This window comes from Dipodomys merriami, unplaced genomic scaffold (assembly GCF_024711535.1).
Source record: "Dipodomys merriami isolate MVZ:Mamm:240054 unplaced genomic scaffold, mDipMer1.0.p SCAF_8, whole genome shotgun sequence".
Lineage (NCBI taxonomy): Eukaryota > Metazoa > Chordata > Mammalia > Rodentia > Heteromyidae > Dipodomys > Dipodomys merriami.
This window is the reverse complement of record NW_027206401.1, coordinates 7,327,004-7,347,512: the sequence shown is the minus strand read 5'-3', so window position 1 is coordinate 7,347,512 and position 20,509 is coordinate 7,327,004. Positions and strand designations below refer to the sequence as shown.

At 42.0% G+C, this 20,509-nt stretch overlaps 1 protein-coding gene and 1 long non-coding RNA gene across 6 annotated transcripts in view; one reads left to right on the top strand and one right to left on the bottom strand.

The window, feature by feature from the left end:
* Arid1b (AT-rich interaction domain 1B) overlaps positions 1–20,509 on the top strand; it is a 334,344-nt gene that overhangs the window by 75,365 nt on the left and 238,470 nt on the right. The gene's annotated exons all lie outside the window — the stretch shown is intronic.
* On the bottom strand, positions 1,879–19,153 carry LOC138819206 (uncharacterized). Its single transcript, XR_011369360.1, has 4 exons — positions 19,041–19,153; positions 9,636–9,868; positions 5,933–5,971; positions 1,879–2,309 (listed from the first exon to the last, which is right to left on the bottom strand). It is a non-coding gene; the product is annotated as an uncharacterized lncRNA (long non-coding RNA).

The window sequence follows — 20,509 nt, the reverse complement described above, 5'->3', positions numbered from 1 at the left end:
AGCAGGTGACTTGTTTTCTATAGAAAATGGAGAAATTATGACTGAAGAATGGGAGTGGCTTGTGAAAACTAGTTTTATATTTTCTTAAGGCTTATGTGCTTACAGTGATTGAATGGGCTGCCGAGTAGGTTGGGAATTGTAGTATCCAACTTCTTTGTGTTGTGAAGATGACTAGTATCGCAGGCCAGTGAGGGAGATGAGGGAAGCACGCGCTCTGACACATTGTTATCTTGTCTTTAACAAGTGTGCTTGCTTTGAACAACAAATAGACCTTTCATGTCTACCTTGGGCTTTTAGCTTGATTCTAAGCAATGGAAATATATAAAATAGAACTTTTTTTCTTTTTTGCTTATGGTACTATATTTTATTCCACTAGCCACCTTTAATCTTCTAACTTGATTTTTTAACAAGTTTTCTGTATCAAGGTTGTGTAAGTGGTCAACCAAGCCCGCATTTCTATACAATTTCCCATCAAGGCTGGGTGCCCTCTTTCCCCAGCACTTTCCCACAGCAAACACCTTCTACTCTGTAGCTGATTCTTCTTGTTAACCACATTGTGAATCTATATCCTGCATTGCTGCATTTACTTTTGGGTAGTCTCTGTTATTTCCCTTTTAGAAGAAGATGGTTTAATATTCTCTTCTCTCTCTGCCCTGACCACACTTTGTCACTTCTTATCCTCTGACTCTCTCAATATACAATGGTTGTAATTTTGATTTGAACACCATTATATTTACATTGACCCTGTGGAAACTTCAGAGATGAGCCATGTAGCAAATTGTTACTTGCCTTTCCTACACAGTTCTTTGCAGTAAATTCTTGACTTTTTTCTCCCCTCTAAGTTCCCATATACATGAATCTTTATCTTGTTGGGTGTATTAATAGTGTTATCTTAGAATCTCTCCTAGATCTTCCTGGCTTGCGCCAATCTCTCTGGGTAGCCTGTCTGTCTAAGAAACAGTTTTAATCCTGGGGTCTCCTTTAATATCATCTTAAAGGTTTTCTCTACCTCTTTTTTTGGCTGGATCCTTGGAGTTTTGACTGACTTCCTTTCTGAGACAGCCTATACACTAGTAGCTGTCTCAAATGGGGCAAGGAAGTAAAACTTAGAATCTTGCATCTCTGAAAATGTCTTTATTTTATCCATATACATACATTAAGTGAATAGAAATACAGTTTGCAAAATCATTTTCTTCAGAACTTTGAAGCTTCTGCTTTAACTACCAGTGTTACTGATAGGAAGTCTGAAGCCATTCTTGCATTTGCTTCTTGACCTTTTTTTTTTGTTGTTTTTTGCCTGTAACCTTGCTAGATGCTATTCCCTCCAGATCTTCTTTGCTGGGGATTGTTTTATCTACAGCAGTGCCCTGAAATTTCATCTTAGTTCAGCTTTGTCCCCTGACTTTGATGCATAATGTTTTTCTTGAACTATTTCATGCTTTACTTCATTTTTACTCTTTAATTCCAATTTTTCTAACATTATGATCATCTGTCTGTCTGTCTGTCTGTCTGTCTGTCTGTCTGTCTGTCTGTCTGTCTGTCTGTCTGTCTGTCTGTCTGTCTGTCTGTCTGTCTGTCTGTCTCTCTGCCTGCCTCTCTCCCTGCCTCTCTTCCTCCCTACCTATCTTTATCTATTGGGAAAGACTCCCTATATTGCCCATGCTGCAGCAGATATGCTTTGAGTCTTCTCAGTAGCTGAGAGTACAGTACACTGTGCCTGCCTCTGGATTTTAAGCTTCTTTCTTCACTGATTTTCATGTTTCCTTTTTGGTAAATCCATAATAACCTCTACTTCTTTTATTTAACTTCAAGAAGGTTTTTTTTTTGTCTTTTCCAGTATCCCATTTCCTGTCCTCCCTCTCTTCTTCAACTTTCTTTCCTCTTTTCTTTCTTCTTTTTAAAAAGCAATACTGCTCTTAGCTCAGGGTAGGTTTTTTTTTTTCTTATCTCTTTGGGGACCTTAATGATTAGACAGTTTTGCATATTTTAATTTTTTTTATTTTCTCTTACTTTGGGCTCCATTTTTATGCTAAAGGTTTCCTTGAGCTGCTAAAAATGCCTGGTTGTCTGAGGCCTTGGGCAGAGCTGGCTAGCTGTAGGTCTGCTGTCCAATACCGAGCGGGTTGTTTAGGGGAATTATAGGTGCTCTGTGCTGTTTAGGTAGGCCTGAGATTGACCCCAGAAAGAAGTCTGCTGGCTTGTTCTTGAACAAGGAGATCTTTCCATTCAATAGACACTGCCGTCAACCTTGTACAGCTGTGGTTCTGAGGACCTCCGCTTGCCCCTCCCATGGGGAGTGGACCTGTGGACTTTGGTCAGAGGCAGATAGAAGAGCTATAGTTAGTGGGAGAGATCTATGCGAGAGAATCTGCTTCCATGTCACTAAGACAATATCTAACTTTTCCTCCTGGATTTGCCTCCAGCTTCCCCCTGTTCAGCTCCCATACCTATGAACCGCCCTTTTGCCCTTGGCTCTCTCTGGTGCCACCAAATTCCGAGCCCCTCTATTCTACCTTGTCAGGTGGGTCTAATTGTCCATCAGTTTGTAGTCTCACAAATTTAGTTTTGTGATTCCTATTCTGATGGGTTATTATAAAAATAAATAGCAGTAACAAAAAAGTTGCACTGTCACTTCTGTTTTTTTGGAAGGAATTATAGAAGCTATAGGCATTAAACTTGATATCTTTACTCCAGGTCTCTCTCTTTAAGATATAAATATGTAAGTCATAAAGCTAAAACAATTGGCTACCTTTACATTTGAAGCTCAGACTGATGTTGTGTTCTACTTTATAAGGACTTGTAATTTATGTGAATAGGTACATTACCGGGGGTTGCAGTCTGTCTAATATATAAACAGAATTTTCACTGATCTACACTGTGACTTCTTCTGAGTGGTTTATGTTACCTGAAGAAGTTGAAACTGTTGAAATCAACTGATTTTTTAAGTATGATGCAAGTTACTTCATTTGAATGTGATTGAGTGTATTTTAATTTTTGTTCAGACATCTGAAAATCACTTGAGACCACAGTCTGTCTCTGAATGTGAAGACCCGGATAACATGGCTAGGCACAGTACTGAGCTGGTTTAGTTCAGAAGTATCTCCTGTTGAAGACCTGCTTGTACACACTCAATGTATGTGTATGTGTGTGTCCGGTAAATAACCCTCTGTGGCACTCTTCTTATCCTCTCTGCTGTCGGGGCAGGGTAGACTTTTGGCCCATGCCAGCGAATATGCCGAGTTGCCCTTCATGTTCTTGCCCAGCAAAGCATTTCTCCTGTGAATGCTTTCGCATTGCTTGTTGTCTGTGCCAGTACTGGGGTTTGAACTCAGGGCCTTGGTACTGTTCCTGAGCCTCCCTCTTCCCCTAGCTTTTTTTGGGTGTGGTAGGGGGGTTGGTTAATTAGAGATAATAGTCTCACAGACTTTTCTATTTGGTCTGGTTTCAAACTGCAGTCCTTAGATCTCATCCTTCCGAGTAGCTAGGATTACAGGCCTGAGCCTGTGACAGGTGATAATAGTCGTGTGTGTGTGTGTGTGTGTGTGTGTGTGTGTGTGTGTGTGTGTGTGTGTGTGTGTGTGTGTGTGTGTGTGTGTGTGTGTGTGTGTGTGTGTGTGTGTGTGTGTGTGTGTGTGTGTGTGTGTGTGTGTGTGCGAGTATGTACACCTAGGGCCTGAGATGCTGTTGCTCCTCCAGGCTAGTGCTCTACTACTTGAGCCACAGCTCCATTTCTGGCTTTTTGGTAGTTACTTGGAGATCAGAGGCTCTTGCCAGGGCTGGCTTTTGAACCATGATCATCAGATCTCAGCCTCCTATATAGCTAGGATTACAAGTGTGAGCCACCAGTGCCTGGCTGATAATAGTTTTTTAATTTAAGATTTGTTACTTATATTTTTGGATGAAAACATCTCCATATAGTTTGAAGATAAACATTAATGACTATATTACTCTTATAATCTCAGCAAAATTTCATATTCAGTGATTTTGTAAGTTGACAGTCTGCAGAAATTTAATTTGCTGAAAATAGGAAGTCTCAGTGACCCATATTAACTATTCTAAGGAATTGGTAACAGAATAAAAAAAAGGATTTTTTTCCTGCTCACACTAATTTAGTAGACTTGCAGGCATGCAAGTGGAAGCCATCAAGAGCTAATGCAGATGTCAGATAATGTGAAGAGATAAATTTGTCTAGAGTGAGCAATAAAGTGAGTTTCTTTATTGTAAATTTTATATGCCTATTGAGAATCTTTTTTTTTAAAGTGATATATTTCTGTGGGAGAAAATTGGATCTGAGGGATAGTAGTAAAGTCACACTTGACAACTTTAGATACCTGTTGATAATAGTATTTGAAAATATTCAAGGATATAATGTCCAGTAAAACCTTAATTTGCACAGTCACAGGATATGTGGAATTGAATGATTACAGGTGTTCCTCTTCCTGAGCAGTGCGGCTCGGGCAGGGAGAGGGCAAGGGTCTAGATGCTGGTGGCTGCCACCTCCGGAAAGTTATTATCTTCATGGTCTGCTTGGCAAAAGACTCTGCCTGCCTTGTCACTCACAGTTGCTGTCTTCCATCCAGATAGTTCTGGTGCGGCAACACCTGGATTAGTGTCTTTAACGTGGGGATATCTGTGGCTACATTGGTACTGCTGGCCTGCTTGCTTGAAGAGGCCGTTGTTCTGTTAAATGGCAAGAAGAAGAACTGGGGAGAGCTTCTTGCTTTGCAGGATATGCCAGCCAGCCTTCTCATCCTGCAAGTACACCAGCAAAGTGCACTTCTAATGCACTAGCCCTACTCCTGACTGGAGTCTAGAGCCAGTAGCTAAGCTGGGTTCCAGGGAGATTCTGATGGCTGTTTGTAGCTAGTCCTGAGCATGAAGCACCCAGAGCCTAAGGATGTCCCAAAATGCCTTAAGTTCAGGGCTTTGGCTGAATAGATGTATTTGGCACTTAAATTATTAGGTTAAATTTTATTAAAAGAAATCTGTAGTACAAAAGTTTTCCTACGCTTTACTAGCTCATTCTCCCAACCCCCAACTAGAGTAGTTTATTTGAGATAAGAGTATCAGGGTCTTCTTTGCCTGGGCTGACTCTGATCCATGATCCTCAGACCTCAGCCTCCTGAGTAGCTAGGATTACAGGAGTGAGCCACTGGTACCCAGCTACTGGCAGTAGTTTTAAGAGCTTGCTTTGAGTTAGATCTCCTAAAAGACTGAATCTATGTATTAACTCATAGAGTTATTAGAATTGGTGGAAAAATGTAGATTCTGGAATTGCCAGGAAAATAATAAATCACTTTTAAAGTAGTATATCCCTTAGGTAAGAATAAGAGCTGCTAACTATATTGTATCGAAGCCTAATGTATATGAATATATTTTAAAAAATATGTCTCTAGGATGAGAAAATTATACTAAGCTTCTTGTAGCAGTCATTAGTTTTAATTATTTTCTTTCCCACCCTAAAAATGTATAGCAACCAGCCATCCTAAGCTCTAAGCTCTTGTGTTTTGTATCTGGAGTTTTTATTCTTGTTTTTTAAATATCTAGAACTTTTGGATTTTCTAGCATTATGCAAGAAGGGGCTTTACTGTTCCTCTCAATAAATTTTGTAACTAGAACATTTTGTTAATCTGGAAGGTTATTTCTTGTAGGCATTAGTCCTTAATAAGTACCTTCAAACAGGTTTTAACTGTCCTACTTTCAGTTTCTGGCTTCTTGTGCAAGTGCAGCCTGTGTACCTGTTTCTTAAGTTGCCCAAGGAGCAAAGGTCAGACCATGGTAATGAATGTCAGGGATACCATGACTTATTCCCAGCACAGTGCCTGACAGGTAGAAAATGATGCATAAATGAAGGCAGTAGCAGAATGTAAGTAAACTCCTCAGAGTGGCCTTACGTATTTATGTATTGAACAGTATAAAAAGTAGTTCTTACCATAATGGAGACAGATCTCTTGCACAGTCCTCTTGAATACTAGATAGAGTGGAGTAGAGAAGACCTGTTAGAGATGTGGACCTGAAGCTTTCTTAGAGAGACAGAGTTGTTAAGATCACATCATTAGTAAGTGAGGGCACTTGATAGAATGCTGGTGTTCTGTCAGTTAGCCAGTGCTGACTGACTTCACTACTGTTAAACTAATTACGATTTTTATCCTACTTCTGTGAGTTTGTTAGATGCCACATGGAAAGACAGCCTCTGGTTCCACAACATCTTTTTCATGTGTTTTACCTGTGCAGAGTCTCTGGGCCAGTGTGTGACTGCAGGGAGGACCTGTGCTAGTGTGTCACCCCTCGAGGCAGAGACTTTGTGTTGTGAAATCACGGAAGGGTCCGTTTGAGTGTGTGTCCTGGGTGTGGTGATACCCAGTGCCTTTCTCTTCCACATTATGCTTTTTTGCTAATGACTTGTTAGTGTTTAGCATAGATGTATTTAATTGAACACTTTGTTTTGTCTTTCTGACTTTATGTTCTTGGATTTAAGAAATTATGAATGAATTAAAAATGAGCACATGAATAATATGGTTTGATGGCATACAATTCTGAAGCATGCTCTATGAGAGGAAGGGTTGGGGCAGTCTTTGTGTAATAATAAACACCTGAATTTAAGTGACAGCTTCATCTTAAGGTTGAGTAATCCTTGAAGTATTATTTCCTTTTTATTAAATAAGAGTTGGAGTATTAACTGTAAAAGCAAGTAGCTTGGAATCTGCTCCTTCTCTCCTCTTCATCTTCTGTTGGTATCATAGCTGGCCAGATTGTCCCCTTGGTTTTCAGTCTGTCTGGTTTAATGGCTTGATAAACTTTCATGATTTCTATTCTGCAACACAGAATAGATAGAAGGAAGTGGATCCTGAGAAATAACCAGAACTCTTCAGCCCCTCCCGCCTCCGGCTGACCCTGGCTGCAGATGTTGATGATTTTCCTGGGACCTGCTGGTATCTGTTTACTGGAACAGGCACACAGCCACTATCCTGCTGTCCTCCTATACCTTGTCTGTTGGCTCCACACCACAGGCTTCTTTGGCTTTAAGACTGCTATGTTTGCTGAAGTTCACCTCAGCTCGCACCATTCTTTCCATAGCTTCTACATATGGTGACCTAGTGTACCAGCCATTCCCTAGGTTTCTTTTTTTTTTTTTTTTTGTCAATCATATAGGCTTGCACTCAGAGCCTGGGTGCTGTCCCCGAGCTCTTTTGCTCAAGGCTAGTGCCTTTCCACTTAGAGCCACAGTGCCACTTTAATATTCCAAAGTTGTCTGGTGGTTAATGGGAGATAGGAGTCTCATGGACTGTCTTTGAACTGCAGTCCTCAGATCCCAGCCTCCTGAGTAGGTAGGATTACAGGTGTGAGCCACCGTGCCCAGCTTCCCTTGGTGTCTTTTTCCATTCGCTGTCATCTCTCACGGGAAGCTAGGGAGCATGACTTTCCAGGTGCTCCTGGCACCTTGTGCAATGCCTGGAGGGTACAAGTCTTTTCAAAAATGAAGATTCTGTAAATAGGACCTAGATAGGAATTTTGATATCCACATTGAAAAAAATTGGGCTTAGTCCATGTTTATGTCCAATTATCTTCAATCTCAGATAACATTTTCTGCGTAAGTTCAGAATAAGTATTTCTTTTAGAAAACACTTTTCTTTTTTTTTTTTCTTTTGGTCCGGTCGTAGGGCCTGAACTCTGGGCCTGGGCGCTGTCCCTCAGCTCTTCAGCTCAAGGCTAACGCTCTACACTTGAGCCATAGCGCCACTTCCGGCTTTTTCCTTTTTGCTTATGTGGTACTGAGGAATCGAACCTAGGGCCTCAGGCATGCAAGGCAAGCACTCTACCACTGAGCCACCTTCCCAGCCCCAGAAAATCCACCTTTCTTGAGAAAAGCTAGCTTTAACCTTTAAAAGTATTTAGATCTGAATGTCTTGTACTGTTGATGTAAAAATTAGTGACTGATTTCTTTTTTTTTTTTTTGGGGTCCGGTCATGGGGCCTGAACTCTGGGCCTGGGCACTGTCCCTCAGCTCTTCAGCTCAAGGCTAGTGCTCTACCACTTGAGCCACAGCGCCACTTCCGGCTTTTTTTCTTTTTGCTTATGTGGTGCTGAGGAATCGAACCCAGGGCCTCAGGCATGCAAGGCAAGCGCTCTACCACTGAGCCACCTTCCCAGCCCCGTGACTGATTTCTGAAGAACAGTGATTTGGCCCAGGTGAGTGGGCCTGTGAGTCTCTGTCCTGGAACATCTGGATTACTACATTCCTTTGTACTCTGTAGCTGATCTTCTGTGGTGTTTCTGCATCATTATGGTTTGTTTGCACGCTGGAGCTGTGGTGTGTAACGTGAATTATGTAGCACATGTGCTGAACTTTTACCCAGTGCTTGAAGCCCTTCAAGGACTTTGTTTCATTTAGACACTTGTCTTCTTCTCTCCTGAAGGATTAGCCTGCTCTTCACTCCCCTTGTCCTCCTTGGCAATCTTTGAGGCCCTGGAATCTCCAGTTCCTGTCTCCCAGGCAAAGCTCACCTGGCCAGCTGCCTATGGAAGTCCATTTGCTGTGTCTTTAATACTGGGGATCTTAACAAGATTCAAGTACCCCAAAGTACTGTTGGCACTACAAGATACTATTTGGCTTTGCCCTTTTCCTTGCAGTTTTCATAGGTTTAGTTCCATTTAATGCGTGAGAGTAGGTGCCCACAACTCTTGTTTTCCCAATTACCATCTGACCTCTGGTTAGTAGGTATGCCCTCGGGGAACCAGTCCATCATTTACTAGATAATGAAGGAAATAACGGTCCTCTAGTATCACCAGACTCCAGGCAGCCCACTGATAACTGTTTTAGTGCGTCTTCTCCCTTGCCTGCGACCTCCGTGCTCCCCGGCTCTCGGGCGCAACACAACCCATTTCTATCCCTGTCCTCCTTGATACCTTGTACACAAACCCTGCCTTCTGAAAGCACACATTTTTTTTTGGATGACTTTCTTTGTGAATTGAAATCCCTCTCCCCATCCCCTTTTTTTGGTGCCGCTCCTGGGGCTTGACCTTAGGACCTGGCTTTTTTGCTAGTTAATTGGAGATGACTTTCATAGATTTTCCTGCCCAGGCTGGCTTTGAACTGTGATCCCTTATCTCTTCCTAACTCTCTGGTGAAATTCTGGCCTCCTCTTGAAGCGCACCTACTTTTTCTTCTCTGGATCTTTCTTTTCCTTTCCAGAACATGTGTAGTGCCTTAGGTGTATCTTATCGTCATTGCATGAGAGTAGAAACCAAAACTTGACTTTATTGTTGTGGCATAAAGAAAAATGGCCTAGCTAGGCCGACGGGGCTGTGCCATGGACACATAGCACCTGCCTTTGTCTGCTAAGATTTATAATATCCTCTGGAAGACCTCCCGCTCCCCTCCCTCCCTCCCTCCCTCCCTCCCTCCCTCCCTCCCTCCTTCCTTCCTTCCTTCCTTCCTTCCTTCCTTCCTTCCTTCCTTCCTGACTAGTGCTCTACCACTTTGAGCCACATCTCCACTTCCAGGTTTTGGGTGGTTAATTGGAGATACGAGTCTTAAGGCTTTTTCTGTCCTTGTTGGCTTTAAAACACTATCCTCAGATCTCAGCCTCCTGAGCAGTACCAGTGTGAGCCACTAGTACGTGATGAAAGATTACCTTTAAATTGTCTCTTTGGATACAAGTTGAGCATCCTTTCTCTAAAGTCCTTGGGAAACGTTTTAGAATTTTTACGGGCTGTGATGATGGGTGTGTACCACTGCGATGAGAAGAAATCTTGGGGTATATCTGGGTTTGACCTTGGACTGCTGGTGCCTGGCTTGGCGTACTTTACTTTTCTTGATATTGGTGTCTACCTTTCAGTCCAGTTTTAGTGATAACATATTTTGTTCCTTTGAAAAGAATGGAAAAAAATTGCTGGTTATTCAAAAGAAATTGCACTAGTATTACTCTGTGTTAAAACGTCAGTGAGCTGAATGATTCATATGATCAACTGAACTGCATTTCAGATTACTGTTTTTATTTTTATAGTATACTCTAAGTTGTGTTGTAGGAATGGTAGAACCTTAACATTGTTGTAGCATTTCTCCTCGCCAACTTCCCACAAAGATGCCAGACTTCTTTCAGATTTAAACAGTATCATGATCCATTATTTAAAACGTGTTCCTCAGGAAAAAAAAAATCAGGGCTAGCTATACTTACTGAGTGTGTTTTCTTTCTTTTAATAGAGGGATGGCTCACTGCCATGCTTTGTTGTTGTTTAATATTATAGAGATTTTACTGCAGCTCTGTTGGTGATTACAAGAGTGTTACATTTTGGCTAACAAATGTAGCAAATGTGATGAAAATCCCCTATGTTGTACATTTCTGTGAATAACATGTTTATATAACATGCTGAATACTTCTGTTAAAGAATTGCTTTCCTGAAATTGCAAATTTCATTCCAGATTTCAGTGTTGTTGCAGTGTACTGTTGAATATTCCAAATTACATGGTATTTTAAAAGTGTCTTTAGAATTTATCTACAAACATGGTCCTTAGGGATATTTGTTCCTCTGAGGGACTGAGAATTTTATCTTTGGATATTTTGGGACCTACTGGGCATTGAATAAACTTACTTAAAGGAATCTGTCCAGTTTTTATATTTTAAGAGTGCATAGCACACTGATGTGGCCACTCAGAAAAAAACATGTGCAAAGAAGAATAAATTTGTGTCTATAAAATGACATTGTGGTGGTGTTCTAACCTGTACCTGTGGCTGTGTTAGTGTAGCCCATTCCTTCTGGCCTTGTGAACTATGGGTAGAGTCCTGGCTTTTTCTTGTGGACTTGAACTTGGCTCATAGTCTCCTGACCTTATAACAAACTCTGCTTCCATATATCTTGGGAGCTGTTGATATTTTCAATCTTGATTCCAGTGATTCGACCCCAGACCTTGTTCTGCTTGGCCAGAGGTTCTGATTTCTGGCTAGCTGGGCATCTTCACCTGGATTTGTGGCTGGCAGCTCAGGACTGAGTATTCCCTTGGCGTTTCTTTCCACTGACCCTCTTCAGGTCATGGCACCGCATGGCCATTGAAGTCATCACGCTGGGAGCCCTCCTTGGTGTGCATCCTGAAGTTAAGGCTGCACAGTTCCTGTTGCTGCCTGGTTATCTGCCTTTTGCCGTTACCCGTGTGGCACCTGTCAGTGTGTTTGCCATGCATCGTGTTTGCACTGTGAGTTTATTTCCCACCTGGGGTTCAAGGGCCCTGAGTGGTCACAGATGGACTTTGGAGTATTAAGCTTTTTATGTATATGTGTAGATGCGTTTTCCTAGCTATCATATTGTCATCTATGAATCCCGGTTTTCCATAGAGCTTTCGTAAGAATCTCACTAAAATGTACACATACTATATTCCTCTTTGGCTTTAAGTTTTTCAGTGACTGAGGTAAAATGCACGCTTGCTGGTGTGATGGCCAGGCTCCTCCGGACTGACTCTGCCCTCCTTTCCCGTCTGTCTTGTGACCATTCGGATAGTGGCTGGCCATTTAGGATGTGCTCCTCCCATGCACCCTCCTCAGGTGGGTGGAGTAGGGCAATGCCATTTTACGAGGAGGGAGGTAAGGATGCTACTTATGAGCAAAGAGCTAACGAGGTCTAGCATGGGCGAGGCACTCGGAAAGGCGATCCTTGAGTCTCTGAGCTTGGCTGGCCGCGCTTTTTCACACTAGCTTATCCACCCTTTGCCATGTGGCAGGGGTGGGGGAGGGCTGTGCACCACAGCCACTCACTACATCTTCCAAAGGAAGGAGACCTGCAACAATGTTTCTGGCTCTGTGAGAGCTAATTTGACATTTTGTATTCTCACTCTGTCTACTTGTATTGTTTAATGTTGTAACATCTCTCTGGTTGACTGCAGCCATATGTCATTCAAATGAAACCTGTACTTTGGCGTTGGCCTGACAATCACTCAGCTGTGGCGCATAGCAATAAAAATTATGAAAATTGTGTCTGTTCATTAGACTAGTGGAATTTATAAGCACTTTTGTGGCTGTGCTGACAACTCTACACTCTGGCAAACAAGAGTACAGTAGATTAAGCCTTTGCACTTTCCCCCACTGTGAATTGCATATGTGTTTCACACTTGCAGATTGCTGTAAAAGCCAGATAGATGAGCACTTTAAAAGATTATAGCAATGGAAAATGTGTTTGGGGAATGAACTGCCTCAAAACAAGTATTATAGGAGGTGTTATAGTGGATTCTTGTTCATATCACATTAAGCACTTCTACAGACTCTTAAGAATATTTATTTTTAAGAGTATTGGATACTTCTTCAGTTCTATATGCTAACGCTATGCCTTCGTGCTCTTGTAGAGTATTACGTCAGCTCTTGCTGGGAGTTGAGCCATAACCATATGCTACATGCATATGTATACACGGAGGTGTGTGAGTCTGCGTGTGTGAGTGTGAGCGTGTGTGCATGAATGTGCGGTTGTTACTGTGAACTGGTGATCTTTCGAAGGAAAATGAACTCAGTTCTTTTGTGATGAGAGCAAAGCAAAACAAAATTGTCCACAACAAATGTCAACCTTTCTCCACAGAAGCAAGTGGCAAACTTAAGAGTCCAACAGCTCTGCTGGCATTGGATTTCTGTGTGTGTTTCCATGGGGACCATGGGACCCTGGAATCCAGCTGCTCCTAAGGGTGTATTTTAGCTCTTAGGTGGGGCAAGGTGGCAAGAGAAGGCTTCTGTGTCACCAGAGGAGGAGGCTGGGAGTAAAAGGAGAAAGACAAGGGTGGAAGGAGATTATCTGGTAGAAGGAGACTTCTTGAGTAAGAGATTCAGAGGAAAGGAGAGAGATTGTCAGGAAGGAGGTATAAGACAGAGAAAGGAGGGGAGGGAGATGGCAGGGCGGAGGGATGAGATTGAAAACTGACTTATTTTTGTTGTGGTGGGGATGGAACATGGGACTTCGTGCATGTTACTCAAATGCTGTGTCACTAAGCTACAGCATCTCCAGTACAGTGGTGATTTTGGGTGTCAAACAATGCTCTGCATAGATGAAGAAATGTTTGTTTGCTTAAAATTTATTCTATTAATTTTGCCTAAGGAAAAACACCATTGATTGATGGCTTGTGGTGGATCATAGCTTTCAAGTTACAATGTTGGGCTGGGAAGGTGGCTCAGTGGTACAGCGCTTGCCTTGCATGCCAGAGGCCCTGGGTTTGATTCCTCAGCACCACATAAGCAAAAAGAAAAAAGCTGGAAGTGGTGCTATGGCTCAAGTGGTAGAGCACTAGCCTTGAGCTGAAGAGCTGAGGGACAGCGCCCAGGCCCAGAGTTCAAGCCCCATGACAAAAAAAATAAAAATAAAAATAAAGTTACAATGTTTCAGCTGTGCACATGCTTGCATGCAGTCACATGCTGAACTCAAAGCCTGGTGTTCTTGGTTATTTTTTTTTTCCACTCACAACTAGCATTCTTGCCACTTGAGCTTTTGTCTCTACTTCTATCTTTTTTTTCTGGTTAATGGAAGCTGAGTCTAACTAAGGTTTAGAAGAGTCATTATTGGCCTTGTTAGTGGTAGTAGATAAGAGGAGTATTTCTACAGGAGTTACCAGATTTTGGGGCAGGTATGAGTTTGGCATGCACATGTACATGCATGTGCACGTGTGAGCACGTACACACACACAAATACACACACACACAGACACAACCTTGGGATAGGCTGGAATTGCTTCCCTGCCAGCTACTCTAGTGGAAAGCTTAGAGTTGCTTATCTGGATCCCAACTGGGATTTAAGAGTATGGTATTTGAAACTTTACATATTTCTGACACATTGTCTTGGCACAAATTGCATTATTGCATTATTATTATTAATGGTTATCTTTGGACAATAGTCTCTGTCCTCACACTTTCCCCCTGCTTTTAGTGTTGGGGATTGAACATAGAGTTTCATGATGGTAGGCAAGGGTTCTACCACCGAGCTGCATGCATCCTTAGCCCACATGCACATATAATACATGTGTGTATGTATATGTATACACACACACACACACACACACATATAGAGAGAGAGAGTGTCAGAGGAGAAGGGCATCAGATATACTAAAACGTCAGAGATAATATATTCAGGTTCTTTCTCTTTGTGTTTGCATAATGGATGTGTTGTCTTTAGTTTTACACTGTCAATGGTTTAGAAGTCTGAGGACTAATGTGCTCCTGTGCCTCAATATTGACCTCTTTTAACAACAAAGTTATACACACTGATGTATGTCCAGCATTTGTTTATGTTCCCTTCAGGGGGAGCACTTAGTAATTCCAAATGTTAGCAGTCTTTTCAGATGGTACGTATTCCTTTAAAAACACCTTACAATTTTAAGATATAATACTTGGATTTAGAAGGACAGCCCTTGCTTATTTGGGGTTATAATATACAGTGACGTGTCCTTGCTACCAAAGTCAGGTAGCATCTTGATAATGAGGAATTTCTTTTAAGTATCCACATGTGAGTTTTTTGAGAATTAACTAGAACTTATTAACTTGAGTGGTGACTCATAATTCTTATATCTTAAAACAAATTGCACTAATTTATCACTGAGCCAACCGTTTGTGTCTGTATAGCACAGCCCAGGCAATTAATTGGAGTCCTTCATCTGAGTCCTTCATTGTCATAACCTGTTTCTGGCCTTGATTGTTCCTCACCCCTCTGGTGTCCTGCTGTCACACATGTACACACCTTTTCCTTCCAATTTGTGTGTGTGTGTGTGTGTGTGTGTATTCCCAACTTGTGATCTGAACAGCATTTCTCAGTGTAACGTTCTCAGACTCATTTTCCCAAATCCTCAAACGAAGAGAAAGAACCTGAATGTATTATCTCTGATGTTTTATTACATCTGATGCCCTTCTCCTCTGGCTGGCTCTCTCTGTACACACGCATACATGCATTATATGTATACATGCGAATATGGGCGAGGGATGCCAGCGTTTCTTTACTACGCAGAATCTCCTTGTTTACTCTGACTGGATGCCTGCATTATCACCTCTGTCTCTGGCTTATATGCTGTTTATATGGAGCTTTTATGTTATTCACATGTGTACCATGTACTGGACCCAGATAGTTCTGTTGTCACAGTTGTGAGGTAAAATGTTGAATTGATATGTGTAAGACAATTGAAAATAGACAATTGAAATTAGTTGAGAAGTCAAATCATAGGTGATACCAACTCTACACAACTCCTCATGCTCTCTACACAACTCCTCATGCTCTCTACCCAACTCATGCTCTCTACACAACTCATGCTCTCTTCTTCCAGCTCTGGTCAGTTTTCCTCAGGAGGCCAGCAGGCCACATTCTGCTGGTCAAGTTGACTCTTGTCTGTGAACAGACACTCTTCTGCCACCAGTCCCAGGATTGTTGGAGTTGTCACAGCTTTTAGTAAAAAAGCACTGTATGAAGGTAGTTTAAAAAATTATAGAAGGTAGGATATAAAGTATAAAGTTCTCTTGTCATGAACGCTGCTTCTTGGTGAAGGGAGTGGTACCGATACAAAAATGTGAGAATGACGTGTGTTTGATTAACCGCGTGATTCGTCGGCGGTAGGCGGCTGCGTGCAGGTCTAGCTGCTTCATGTTGCCACCTCAAGGGGGTGAGCAAAATAAAATAATTTATCAGGGGGAACCCGATAGGGCAGAGCATCCTGTAGCTTCATTTCTGCATTTTCTTGGGGTAGACCTCTGCAAACAGCTCGGGTTCTCCGTCTGTCCTGGGGATATTTGGAGGCTCCTCTGAGCTCCCCGGGCTTACAACACTGTATATTCAGTGGCTCTCTTCCTATACCAGGCTTTCTCAGGCTTGCAGTGTTAACTCTCTTTATGCTTCTTAGACGCTCTGTTAAAAGGTGCTTGGTGGTGGTAGCAATTTCTCCCCATTTCTCCCAGAACAAGTATTCTTACATGGAGTCTCTGGAGGTTGGTGATCAGCTTCCCATGCTCAGGGTCCATTTTCCTGCACGTCAGTGAGAATATTCTTCTTTGGGGCCCCATGTGGAAAAGTAAAAGGAGGAGATAGCTTTGCTGGCCTCAGATTCACAAGCCCTCCTCCTGCAGGCACACACCAGCATGGCTGGTTTTTTAATTATGTTTTTGTTATCTTTAGTTGCACAAAGCCAAACATTCTCACTCTGGCCTCTTTACTCTGCCTGCTGGGGACTCCGTCCCTGCCTGCTCTGGGAGAGGAGGCCTCTTTACTCTGCCTGCTGGGGACTCCGTCCCTGCCTGCTCTGGGAGAGGAGATCTCTGCACTCACTTCTCATGCTCCTAAGCTCCTGCAGCACTGCTTCCTCCCTGGCTGCTTCCTGCTTCTTTGGTTTAGTTTTGATTTGGGTTTTTTTCTTTCACTCTTGATTTCTTCCTGGAACAGGGACTGGCAGTAGATGGACCTGTACTGCCTCTCTCTAGGCCTTCCCTCAAAGTGCCCTGGCTTCTGTCAGGCTGCTTCCTGGTTCCCTACAAAGCTCTGGAAGTGGCTGCAGGTGGGAGGGCGATCCTGCAGGAAAATTAGGGTATGTAAGGATGGCATGCCTGAACCCTAATAGTGGGCAGTTCCTGAAGCTGTATTTATGCCTTGGTTGTGGGGAGGGTTTTCCTGGTCTAGCATAGCAAGCATTACAGGCATGTACCACCAAAGCAGGCTTGTTTGAGATGGGATCTTGCTTTTTTTTTTCAAGCTACCCTTGAACTACAGTCTTCCCAGTCTTTGCTTCCTGAGTAGCTGGGATTACAAGTATGAACTACCCTGTCAGCCTCTGGTAACTGTGCTGCTGTGCCTTGAAGCCATGAAAATTCCTCCTGACCTCAGTGCACTGATTCAGGTGCACGGATCAATTCAAGTGAATCCTACTGAGCCGCCTGTAAGGAAGACTGGCAAAAGATGTTAAGTTGCCAAACACATCAAATGCAATGCTGGAAATCACCTATCTCATAACATATTCAGTGTGTCTGTTAAATTTTAAGGGTTTATTAAAGTGAAAATCTTTGTAGGATGCTGTATGAAGCCTGCTTTTCCTTCTAATAGAAATATAGGAAAAGAATCTGTGATATTTTCAAGAAATATAAATTGGTAGAGAAGTAGAACATAGTCTAAATTAGGACTAATAAATATTATTAGTATTTGTCATTGGATTAGAGGGCTGTCTCAATTATTGTTTCACTGCCAGTGTCTTAGCAAAACAGCTAAATGGCTTTTAAAATCCTTTTTGTGCTGATCCTGGGACTTGAACTCAGGGTACTGTCCCTGAGCTTTTTCACTCGGGACTAGCTCTCTGCCGCTTGAGCCACAGGTTCACTTCTAGGTGTTTTTTTTTTTTTTTGCTCTGATTAATTTGAGATAAGAGTCTCCCAGACTTTGCTGCCCAGGCTAGCTTCAAACAACAATTCTCAGATCTCAACCTCCTGAGTAGCTAAGATTATAGACATGGCATAAATGACTTAATTTTTTTTTTCCTAAGGTCACTGGCAAAAATACTTCTAATGGATTGTCTAAGAAGATATCCATACTGAAGTATTGGTAAAGGGGGATACATATGATTTTATGATTATTTCTTTAAAAATATATGTTAGAATGCCTAATTTTAGTGTATTGTTAATTTCACCAGAGAAGACAGCTGAAGGAAATGAAATACCTAATTCCTTGAAAATCCTACATTAAATCAGTCTTCTTCCCTCTCTCTGTTGCTAGTTTGTTGCTAGTTTTTTTTGTTTTTCTTTTCACTGCTCTCTGGGGCTAACCCTGGCTGCCAAGGGTGCTCCTTGGGCCCACTATGAGTGGCTGCCTTTGCCTCCTTCATGTTTCAGTTTCATGTCCCTCTTTCCCTGTCCTTTCACTGTTGTGTGACTTTGTGTCACTGGAGATGAAGTGACCCCAGTAGGTGAAACTACAGGTTTCCTTACACTTGACCCAGCAAAGCTCAGGTGCCTCTAAAATCTTTTCCATTTCAACTGTGTATGGGAAAGCGATGTCTAGTAAAGTGTGTTATACTCGGCCTTCCAAGGATAGCTGGTTCAAGTGCTGGCTCATGGATGCAGATGACTTTGTAGACTGCATGTATTGGACATTATGTGAGCAGCTCAGACTGTGATTGAAGGAAGATGTGTGGAGTCCATTTTTTTAAACTCCACACACATAGTGTGTGTGTGTGTGTGTGTGTGTGTGTGTGTGTGTGTGTGTGTGTGTGTGTGCATGCATGTGTGCATGTGCGTGTGTTCTTGTGCGTGCGTGCACATGCACTCGTGCACGCCCCCAGTACTGGTCCCATCTTTGTGCTTAAGATTCTGTCAAGTCAGGGAAATAACAAAATGAGCTATGGACACTTGAATCCTTGGTCAGGCTCTGGGAAGTATAACACAAGAGCCTCCTGCTGCCCCCCACAGAGTCAGAGAATGCTTCCACTCCTCAACCCAAGAGCCAGTAGCATACCAGTGAGGTCCTAGGGCCAGTTCTTCCCTTGGGACTGTCCTTAGATTCATTCTGCTTTTTCTTAAGTCTGTATCTCAGAGAAAGAGACTAAGAGCCAGCTTTGGGCTTGGCCACAATCTATGCATTCTTTTGCACTATTACTTGTATTCATTTTTCTATGTATTTTTCATCATGTATTTTATTTAAATTTAAATGAATATCTTTCATAAAGTAAAGCACAAGATTATTTATATTTATATTTAAAACAATGCAATTTTCTTGAAATTTACAGTTTTGAGGGTGATAATTTTTTTCTTCCAATGTCATCAATCAAATTTCTAAATATTTTCTCTCTTTCACTCACAGGAGATAAAAAGTATATGAAAAGCACATAGAATCAACTATCCTTGTCAACAGCTTTAGGCTGTTAGTACCAATACATGGATTTTTCCCCCCCTTTAAATCCTTTTTATTTAAAACAAAACAAAAGCCAAAACCTTGATTTTGAGCTTTATACAATGTATTTCTGTATCAAAACATCACATGGGCTCTATATATTTTTAATTCAATTTTAGAGCATCAAAGGCTATATTTAACCAAGTGCATGTGTACACACACAGACTCACAGTTTGTACGTGTGATATGAAACCCCCAAGGTCGAGAATGGCTGCAGTGAAGGTTGTCTCTTTCTTTCTCCCCCTGTTCAGCTCTCATTCTGAATAAGATAATACCAGTTGCTAGTCTCTCCGTTGGCTTTTAAGAATTCTGCTTTTCTCCCCGTATCTCAGAAGAATGGTCATCTTCTGCGCGTTCCCCACCCCACCCTTGCTCAGTAGTTATCTCAGAGAGAACAGCCTCTCCGTGGCACAGGGTCCGGTCATGCGGTTACAGAGCTGACACTGCAGCCTCAGCAAAGGTTATCTCTTTAAAATTCCCCCAGATTCCCCCTTGACACTCCATGTTGGCAGCTAGTTTTGTGTAGGAAAAGTGGTAACGCTCTTGGCTCTGTGCTTTATAAAAAATAGCAATCTCTGGCTCAAAGCTGCAGACAGGCAGAAGCTTCTGTAACCCCATTGTTCTGCGTCCCACGCAGTGTCTGTTTTGCTCTGGTGAATGGATGGCCTCCTTACCATGTGCTTGTGGACCAAGGGGTCAGATTTTATAACATGAACATGTAGTCTGATACTTACATTAAAGTCTTACTAGAATCCCCTGTGATTGAAGTATGTATGAAGTCATGATTCACTGTTTGGACTTTTGGTTTTGAATGGTCAGGGTTAACTAAGTTGATTACATTTTCCAATTCAGAATTACCTGTTACAATTTAGGCGTAATATAATGAGTGAGACGGAAAGTCTAGATTGCCTTCCGGTGAGATGTATTCATAACAAAGTAAAGGCCTCTGGTGTGTGCCTTTTTGGGCGGGCACTTTCTTGGATGGAGACAAACCAGATTCCTGTGAGGAGGCAGCACAGGCCTTTTATTTTCAAGGAAGAAGTTGCTTCTGTGAGCAGAATTGACCCAGATAATACCGTAGATTGCCTTCAGAACCCTTCTTTCTGCATAAACCGTGACCCGAACGGGGGCAGAGCATTATGAAGTCATTTGATACGGTTCTACATTGTGATTCTGTCATTTAAAATGAATTGTATTTTATTTCATTTTAATGTGTAAAGATTGGTAAGCCTAGATGCCAAGGCTTCAACATTAGATATGAGCACAGCTCTTTTTCCTGTTCATAGTGTATACATAAGGTGTGTGAGCTTGTGGGTGCATTTTTGCCCTGGCTAGTTTTTTGAAAGACCACTTTTTGGATGCCAGTTTTGTTACTTTCAAGAATAAGCAATGTGAGTTGACTTACAATCTCAGAAAACTTTTCCTGCTCATCCTTCCCCTTGTATGTCAAGTTTTGACTTTTTTTTAACCTAAAAATTTTAGAATAGAACAACTAGTTGGTCTTTTAAAAAATTAGCGTCCATTGGCTATATTGGAGGAGTTGTTCACTGTGACATTTCCATGCATACATACAATGTATAGAATAAAACATACCATACTATGTATTCCATACTTTTCTCTCTGAAGCTGAAAACTGTCT